The sequence below is a fragment of the Urocitellus parryii genome, chromosome 11 (assembly GCF_045843805.1).
Source record: "Urocitellus parryii isolate mUroPar1 chromosome 11, mUroPar1.hap1, whole genome shotgun sequence".
Classification (NCBI taxonomy): domain Eukaryota; kingdom Metazoa; phylum Chordata; class Mammalia; order Rodentia; family Sciuridae; genus Urocitellus; species Urocitellus parryii.
In genome coordinates this window covers 124,796,170-124,806,230 of record NC_135541.1, presented here as the reverse complement: position 1 = coordinate 124,806,230, position 10,061 = coordinate 124,796,170, and the positions used below count along the sequence as shown (strand labels likewise).

Genomic DNA, 10,061 nt, shown 5'->3' with positions numbered 1-10,061 from the left:
CTTCTGCTTGGACAGTATTGCCCCCTTCCTTGCTGGAGTCCACCTGAGGTCTCGGTCGCCCCAGTGCTGTCTCCCTTCCGGCTGGAAGGAACAGAATTCCCTAATAAAGCCTCGCCTGTGTTTAAATCTTTTCTGGGTCCATCGTTGACCTCTACAACTCTGGGTCCAGGGAGCCAACGTGGGCCACCTGAAGACTGAGGTCAGAGCACTTAAGTGCATTCTCACCACTGGGCTTTCAGGTGAGCACTTACGGAGAGCAGTCGGGAAAGGCAGGGAGAGAAATGGCCTGCAAGGAGAACAGGGGACAGGTGAACTCTTCCCCATTGTCCTTGCCAATGACAATAGACAGACAAACAGAAGCCCCTGGGCACTGTACAGAAAACAAACCTAGAAGGCTCTGACCCTTGGTGAGGAGAAAAACAAAACAGATCACCAAAGGATCTCAGGACCCCGAAAGTTCAGATGGAGTGTCCACAGGGCTTTCTTCTTCTCACTGGTATAGCTCAGAGGTACAGCTGCCCCAGGAACGTCAAAGGGTGCAGATCAAAAGTCCCCCAATGATCCTGTCTCTGTAGCCAAAAGATCAGGAAGAGAGAGGGCAGCCGAGGAAGGCAGAAAACATTGACAGAAGGTGTTGGTCGCCTCTCTGCTACATTTTGTCACAAAAAACCTGGGATTATCAACTTACAAAGGGGCAAGATTTATTATGGTTCACGGTTTTCTAAGTTTCACTCCTTGATTGCTTCTGGGCTGTGGGGAGGCCGTGCATCCTGGCCACATCACCTACAGAGCAAAGCTCCTCAGCTCAGGGCAGGGAAGTGTAGAACAGGGGCTTTGACTGGGATCTCATGATCCCCGCTGGAGGGCATGCCCCAGTGACCACAAGACTTCACACTGGACCAGGCCTCTTCAGGATTCCCCTCCACTCCAACAAGGTGGGGACTAAGTCCAGCTTCTCAAAAATTAAAGACAAAGGAAAAACCTGCAAAGAAAAACGGAACAATAACATTTTTTCCTAGAAGGTAAAAATAATTCCAATGACAGCAGACTTCTTATCAGAATCCAGAGTCAGGAGAGAGTGGCACAGTGTTTCCCATGCTAAAGACAGCAAGGATCAAGTCACACTCCTATGTAGCCACAGGCACCTTTCAGCAACTAAAGGAAAATTAAAAGATTCTCAGATTGAGGAAAACTAATGGAATCTGTCACCCACAGTTCTACCACAAAAGAATGGCCACTAGGAGCTCTCAAACAAAAAGGAAAACAAGAACAAACAAACAAAAACAGAAGAAAATTTGAGGCATCAGGAAGGAAGGGGAAAAACACAGTAAACAAAATAATATTCCCTTCTCCTCTTAAGTGCTCTGAATTATGTTTGATGGTTTAAGAAAAATTCATACACTGTTTGGCGTGGTTCCAAACTGGTGTAGAGGAAATATTTAAAAGAAGGACATTACAAATGGGGAGGGCAAAGAAATATAAAAGGCAGCTAAGTTCTCTATAGCTCACTCGAACAAATAATGTCACTAGTGTACCGTGTTAAAATATAGACATAGATATAAAAATATATCCATCTCGAGAAACCAAGAGAGCTCCACAAACAGATGGTATTAACACCACTACATATACTCCAATATGCAATTCCAAAATATATTCCAGTCCCCAGAAGAAGGTAGCAAATAGAAAACGGCCCCAGAACACAAATGAAACTCTACACACAGAAAATGAAATATAAAATGGCAGACTTGAGCCCCCTCCTATCAATAAGTATTATTATTTTTTACATTTTTATTTATTTATTTGTATGTGGTGCTGAGAATCGAACCCAGTGCTTCACATACGCTAGACAAGCGCTCTACCCCTGAGCCACAATCCCAGCCCCTAAAAAGTATTCATTTTTAAATGCAAGTTTTCTGATTACATCCATTCAAAGACAGACTGTAGAGGAATGGACTAAGAGGTATGACCCACCAGAGTGCATGCTGGTTACAAAGAAGCCAAAGTCAAATATAATGATACAGGCAGGTAGGAAAGAACGGATGGACAGAGCTATACCATGCAGCATTAAGCAAAGGCAAGCAGAGCTGGCTGTATTAATATTAGATAAAGAGAAGTTCAGAACAAAGACACTAACCAGACACCCACAGGGACATTAGGCAATGGTAGAAGGGTCGGTCCAACATGTGCAACAAAAATCGGTGGAACTGAACAGACAATTTCACAATTACAGCTGGAGACTTCAATAATACAGAGAACAACTAGTCAGAATCAGCTGGGATCTTGAATAACCCAACAACACAATCAAGAAGCAGGAAATAATTGTCAAGCTTAGAAACCTCTGCAAGAGCAGAATGCATACAGTCTTGGGCCCAGATTCACAGGTTGAAGTGCTCACTTCATCAGCCACTAGGCATATGATAATTAAAGTCCCAGTGAGATATCAGTGCACACCCATCAGGATGTCCTCAATAAAAGCATGACGGCATCAAGTGCTGATGAGGATTCAAGGAAGCCTGGATCACTCGTATATTGCTGGGGTGAATAGGAAGCATCAAAGCCACTCTTTGGTCAGCTCCGTGTTGCTGTGATCAAAATACTTGACTAAACCTGACGAAAACTTTATTTGGGGCTACAGTTCCAGAAGTCTCAGTCCATAGTGGCCAACTCCTTTGTTCTGTACAATGAGCAAAGGCCAGGCAGAGATAAGTACTGGGGCTCCCACAGATACCTGTATAGTAAGTTTCATAGCAACTGCATTCTTAATATCTGGCGGCAGCGGGAGGGAATGTGGACAACCTTTGGGTAAACAAATTATGGTTTATCTATCCATAGCATGGAATAGTACCAGGCATTTCAGTACCAAGAGAACAACCCATTCATACACTCGGCCACCGGAATGACTCTCCAGAAAAACTCACAGTGACAAACTGTAATCCCAAAGGCTAAACACGGGGTTCCATTCATACATCATGTTGAAAAGAATAAACCACAGGAATGCAAGTCCATTAGAGGTGGCCAGGGTTAAAGAGGAAAGGAGGGACCCTCCTGAAGAGAGGAGACTATCATTCCAAAAGGGCCTCCAGGGGGCTGGGGTGGCAACTCGGTAGTAAAATGCTTGCCTAGCATGTGTGAGGCACTGGGTTTGATGTTCAGCACCACATATAAATAAACAAAAATAATGTTCTATCAGCAACTAAAAAAATAAGAAGAGTTTAATTTAAAAATAGGGGGCCTCTTGGTGGACTTTCGTGGTGATGAAAATATTCTTGCTTATATCAATGTCAGTGTCCTGGTACTATACTACATGGGATATTTTAAAAAACATTGTAAATACCACCAAATGTTACAATTTGAGGAAACCGGGTAAAAACTACAAGGGACCTCTCTGTATCGGTTCTTAAGATACTATGTGAACTCTTTCTAAAAAAACACAGGTACTACATGAAATCTAAGTATATTTCTCCTTGTTTGTCCTGGACGTTGTTTAGAAAACATTAAGGCAAACAAAACTTCCCAGCACCCTTGATACCCTTGAAGATAGCGCCAATAACACCAGGCTTTGCACCTTTTTTAAAATGAAGAGTACAAAATGTTCACTGATCCCTACTGTTCTTCTTTGAGGACTGTCCACAATTTCTTCTATCCTCCTCTGCATTTTTCAAAGGCATGGAGAACAAAACTACTCTAAAGATTGAACTGGTCTGAATTCTTTAGAGAAACAAAACCCATATGGTTCAAACATTATTTGCATAGAGAGGCTTATAAAAAGGCATTGGCTCACGTGATCATGGACACTGAGAAATCCTAGACCTGCATCTGATCCAGGAGAGCCCATGCTGTAGTTCAAAAACTGATGTCTCAGCTCAAAGACAGTGTAGAAGAGAGAAAGAGGAGCTGGGCTTGTGGCTCAGAGGTGGAGCACTTGCCTGGCAACTGTGAGGCACTGGGTTTGATTCTCAGCACCACCTATAAATAAATCAATGAAATAAAGGTCCATTGACAACTAAAGATGTGTATTTAAAAGAGAGACACACAGAGAGAATTCTTCCTTAACCTTGTTTTTATTTTATTTTTCTTCTTCTTGTTTTGTTGTTGTAATCCAGGGCTTCCAGTTGACTGAATGAGGCTCATAGACATGGAGGAGGGCAATCTGCTTTATTCAGTTTATGATTCAAATGGTAATCTCATCCAGAAACACTTTTGGAGACATACTCAGAAGTGTTTTACCAAATGTCACAGCACCATCTGGTCTATCCAAGCTGACATGTAAAATTAACTACTCCTATACCCTCAATCACTCCAAGTAATACATTTAACATAATGTCTTATAAAATACCTCTACTATATTTCAGCATATCGTTGGCTTCTCCTTTGCAGTAGTAATATGTTGGGCTTTCAGTGAACACGGGGTTCATTTTGACCGCATGTAGTCTCACCCCAGCCCCTACCATCATTACCACCAGTGAATTGTTGGAGTGGCTTTGTTTTTTCAAAATATCAGTACACTCTGGACTTTGCTAATGTCAGTTTGAACTTCAGGCCAGTTGCACAAGTGACTTTCCATCTTGACCAAGCCTTAAAATGCTTTCTGTCCAGATCCCTGGATATGGATAAGACATACCTATTATGGTGTCCACTCTTCGTCTAATGGTGTCCTTCATACTTCCATCCAGGTCACCAGATGTGCCTGGCCTCTTAATGTCATTCATGATGGCCTTGTGGCCATGACCATCGGAGGAAGTCTGGTCATCATCATGGCCATGGAACAGAGGGTTGGGAGGTGGGAATTACTGAAATCTCAGCACACGTGACTCTGTACAAACCTTTGTGCCCAGGGCAGCCAGACAATCCCAGCCTAACTTCCAGCAGCATTCGGTCACCTTCCTAAGCATCCTCCCTTGAGAATACCTGTCTGAGAAAGCTTCAGCCTGATGGGAGAGGTGGTGGGTGGTTCTACCAACACCTGATTGTAAGTAAACACAGCGTCTTTCCCAGAGCTCCTGCTGAACACCAACTCCTTCCTCTCTTCTGGTGTGCATCTTCTGCAGTCTCGACGTGTTTCTCTCAAAGATCTCTATGCCCGTCTTTTAAAATGTCTTCACCAGGAGGGAGCGAACCTCTTTCTCCCGGTCTCTGTGGGAGGACAGAATCCTAAGTTCCCAATAATTGCCAGGTGGCCGAGACACAGCCGGCCAGATAAGTCAGATGGTTACAGTGACCAGCCCTTTGTCATTTTTCATATGTGCTCCCGGCTCTCTCTCTAAGTCACTGTCCCTTTAGAATGCCCTGTCACCCCTGCACTAATCTGAGGGAAGTTCAGCTCTGTCCTATGCTGTCAGTAATCACTCAATGAAATATGTCTTCCCAGCTTCAGCTAATGCCCAGCTTTGTTGCCCTTTGGCAAAGGAAGTGCAAACAATAGCTTTAGTGACACAGTTTCTGCCAAGACAGTCACAGATAGGACAGGAGAAGGGGGGGTCACTTGGCCCTTGTCATTCCATGGGCATCTCTTCCTGCCTGGCATTTCTGAGCCGGACACTTGGCTGGGCCACGGTTCTGTGTCCCATCTGGATAGGCTGGTAGGGACACTCGGTGTGACCATGACCACTGTATTAGATGCCATTAAGGATGGGGACAAGGTGTAGAAGTGAAATATAGAAAAACTGATTTTGACAGTGGTTGTCCCCCTTCCCCTTCTACCTGGGTACACTATTGCTGCATGGTGTCATTTGGACTATGATGTAGCACAACTCATTTCCTCATATATGGAAGTTACTCAGAAAATTAAAGACACCACTGCCCTAAACACAACCCAGTAATTTTGTTTGGATTTATTTCCCTTGAAATGTGAACACATATATCCCCAAAGGATGCTACCAAAATGGTCACACCAATCCAAGAGAGCCGCCCCTTCCCTACGTGTTAGATATTCCATTTTCTTCCAGCACTAAGACCCCCATTAGCTACAGCAATTTATGAGGGCTAAGAGTTTGTATGGAACAGAAGGGGCATTGCATATTGGATCATCCTCACCATAGGAACTGTACCCAAGTTTGGCAGGAATGGACAACGTTGCAGATTGTGTGTGTGTGTGTGTGTGTGTGTGTGTGTGTGTTTATATATATTCCAAATATTGGAAAGGAAAGTTGAAAAATCTCTCAACCTCAAATATCAGGACAGTAGGCAATCAAAACAGACGAATGGCATGGATTAGAGTCAAGTACCACCCCACAGAGAATGGGTCCCTGTCAACCACAGCCCCACAGAGATCATCCCCAAGTTCACCTCTAGCACCAAAGCCAGAAACACACAGGGACGCCATTGATGCAACAAAACACTGATGGCGGAAGGAGGGGAGGAGAGGAGCCACGTTTCACATGGAAGCACTGAGGAGAGCTGCGCAAAGCCACCTGAGAGTCTCAGGGCTCAGGTCTGCCCCAGGTGCCTGCTGGGGGCAGGGTGCCACTGGCTCCAATCCTGGGCCTCAGAGGGGCTGGTTTTTAAGGACGTGGCCGCTGCTGTTTCCGGCGAGGAATAATATAGAGGTGGTCTTCGGAATGCTAATTCCCCATTGGCACTGGAGGGAGGACTGGCATTTGTGGGTTTTCCTTCATACTAGAAAAGTCCAACCAAGATTTGATAAGAAAACAGGACTGACCCTAGAAAGGGAAAAACCTGACAGGAAGCACCCAGATTTCCTCCTGGCTGTAGTTTGGATCTGGGATGTCCCCCAGGCTCATGTGTTGAAAGCCTGGTCCCCAGGGCACCATAGTCCAGTGGTGGGGCTCCTGGGAAATGACTGGATCACAGGGCTCCGATCTCCTCGATGGATTAATTCACTGTTGGGTTTGGAACTGAAGGACTATTGGGAACCCATTGAAACTGTAGGAAGTGAGGCCTCGTTGAAGGAGGTAGGTCACTGGGAACATGCCCTAGAAGGGTATGCGTGCTTCCTGGCCCTTCCTCTCTTTCTCTGTCTCTCTCCAGCCGGCCACCCGCTCTGTGCTGGCCACCATGAGGCGAATAGCTCTGCTCTGCCACACGCTCCCCACCATGATGTTCTGCCTCACCACAAGACCACAATCACGGGGCCACGCAACTGTGGGCTGAAACCTGTGAATCCGTGAAGCACAATAAATCTTCTCTCCTCTAAGCAGATTTTCTCAAGTGTTTTGTCACCACACGGAGGAGCTGACACCCTCCCTTTGCACGGGTGGCTTGGTAGAACCCCGCAACAGGGGCCAGTCTTCTCTTGACCTGAGTGAGTAGGTCACTACCAAGAAACGATCATGGTTATTGGAGGACTCTAAAATATCTTGGAAGTTAAGCTGGGAAAAACATGCAACAGCATAACTGTGTGTGATGTCCACTGGGGCCTTCTGATGTGGCCCTCCCCGCAGGCCTCGGCACTGCCCTTACTGGAAAATCATGGATAGGTAGATGAAGAGAAAGTCGGCCACCCTGGCAAGTTCACAAAGAGAGCGATGGATAGAGTTGGAAGTAACTTGGACGATGATTTGTCATCATTCCTGGGGGAGATACATTTGTAAAATATACAAAAATTAGGGGTATCAGGTAAACAGTGTGATGCAGCAATTGCACCGCCAGTTCTCTGCACCACGGAAATGATGTAGTGGTGCAAGAATGATGGGCAGCATTATTTGTTAACATAAAATCTCGAACCAACCCAATTTCAAAACCATTTGGAAAAGGTCAATGAAAACTGCAAAAACTAAGAAAGAAAGGTTTTCTTCTTTTTCCTTCTTTAAAGGAAGAGGACAATCATATTGGGGATGGCACTGGTGAGCCCCCCCTGGGGCTAGGGTACTACTGTACTAGTGTACCTGTCCACTATGCTGCTGATGAAAAACAAGAAGACAACCATCCCAGAATTGAGCTCAATGATGGCAGCCTGGGCAGAAAGGCAGAACAAGGATGAGATGGCCCTGCACTGCAGGGAGGCGCGGTCCCTAGCGCCCTGCGGTTGCTAAAGGGCTGATTGCTAAGGAGCTCAACGGAAGCTAAAACGACTGGGCAAGAGCAGGTTGCTAAAGAGCTGGACAGAGGAGGCTAAGCGTCCCTGGGTGGGCTCGAACCACCAACCTTTCGGTTAACAGCCGAACGCGCTAACCGATTGCGCCACAGAGACGCGGCGGGTCCCCTACCTGGAGTCCATACGTTCCAGTGCGCACTAAGCCGCTTTCCCCCAGGCCACGCGCCGCGGCTCCTGCAGAATCCCGGGCAAATTCCCACAGCTCAGAAAAGCCGCCGGATCAGCGCGGCGAGTTGGAAAGCTGACCATCGGCGGAATCCGAGGCCAGAGGGCAGCAGAATGGCCTCCACCCCGAGCTGCCAGGCGCTGATTTCAAAAGCTGACGCCCGGGAGATGCCCGCTGGGCTCCGGGGTCGAGGCTTCTTCCTCGTCCTGCCCTGAGTGGGCCTGTCCCCACCGTAGCGCGCCGCCCTGGGACGGGCCGCGGGGCCAGTCCTTTAAAGGACCCTGAGAACGGAAACGCGAGCGTTTATCCCAGGCCAAGGTCTTTGCACGAAGCCTCGGCTCGGCCAAGTTTCTAGGCCTCCGCGGAGGCCAAGCCGGGAAGGCCCGGTGCACCCGAGCGCCCTCGAGGTCCCGGGGCTCACGGAGGCTGGGGTGGGCGCGGGCGAGAGCAGCGACCGGGCGGCCGAAGGCCACGGCCAGGAGCACCAAGGGGCGGAGGGGAGCAAGACAGGCGACGACCTGCTGCTGTGAACACGGAGCCACGGAGTTGCAGCCCTGAGCGACGTCCAGCACAGGGACGGAGGGGGGGCCGCCGAGCTGCGTCCACCACCGGGACCGAGAAGGCGCCGCCCGTCCTCCCCCGCTCGGCGCCGTGACCGTCTAGTGGTCAGTACTCTGCGCTGTGGCCGCAGCAACCGCGCTTCGAATCGAGTCACCGCTGGCCCTGCACTCACGTGGCCCCCCTTGTCTTTCAATCCTCACCCCCGCATCCAGTGCCAAGCTTTTAGGTGGCTCCAGAGCTCTCTGGTCTGGAGGAGGAAAGGAAGCCCCGTCCTTGGCCAGTTCTCGGTCACCAGAGAACCCGAGCATTGAGGTGCTGCCTCTGATGCAGTGGTTGTGGTCGACCTCCTCTTCCTGGTTCACGTATTGCAGTCATCCGTGGGGTCGGGTTAGACCAAATAAGAAACGAGATGACATTTGCACTCCAACGAGGCTTTGGAAACAAGGTCGAATAACCGTAGTAACACGTGCACTGAGTGAATGACATTCCCCAACCGTGTGTGTGTGTGTGTGTGTGTGTGTGTGTGTGTCTGTCGGGGGCGGGGGACTATAAAAACCGAAGTGCAGCTCACAGATTAAATTGCACCCATCCTCAGTTCATGGCCCGCTGGATCGCGTCCAATAGGAACCCTCTTCTAGGGCAAGTGACAGAAAATTTCCATCAGCTCAGGAAGTCCGTGGAGTCTGTTCTCCATCCATCCCCACAACCTCACTGAAGGGAATCACAGCTATGTTTTCTATCTCCAGGGTTAGTTTTGTTTTATTCTTGAAATTCTCGATCAAATACCATACTTTTTGGCCAGTGGTTTGCATTTTTTAATGCAGAATAAAGTTTCTGCTATGCATCCATTTGTTGTCACGATCAGTGTTTTGGTATTGTCCCAAAATGTGAATAAAGTAAAGTGGATGGCTACCGGTTATGTCTAGTTGCAGCCCTGGAGAAGAAGGTGGCTATGAACATTCCCATAGGGGTCCCCTGAGGCCTTGTGCATTCATTTCTTTTGAGTACAAACCTAGTGAGGGAATTGCTGGGTCATGGGGCAGATGTATTTTAAACTTCAGGAGAAGCTAGCAAGGGTTTTCAGGATGTTTGCACTGTCTTACTCTCTCACCACAAGAGAAGATACTAATTATTTTTATGTTTTCATTTTTGATACTTTGTTTTCTTTTTAGCCACACATGATGGTAGAGTGTTTTTTGCAATTACACATTCCTGGAGTATAATTTTCCACCGTTGAGGTCGTACATGATGTGGAGTTGCACTGGTTGTGTATTCGTATGT

At 47.5% G+C, this 10,061-nt stretch overlaps 1 non-coding gene across 1 annotated transcript; it reads right to left on the bottom strand.

Annotated features, from left to right (window-relative positions):
* Positions 1-8,075: 8,075 nt before the first annotated feature.
* Trnan-guu (transfer RNA asparagine (anticodon GUU)) lies at positions 8,076-8,149 on the bottom strand. Its single transcript has one exon. It is a non-coding gene; the product is annotated as a tRNA-Asn (tRNA).
* Positions 8,150-10,061: the final 1,912 nt, after the last annotated feature.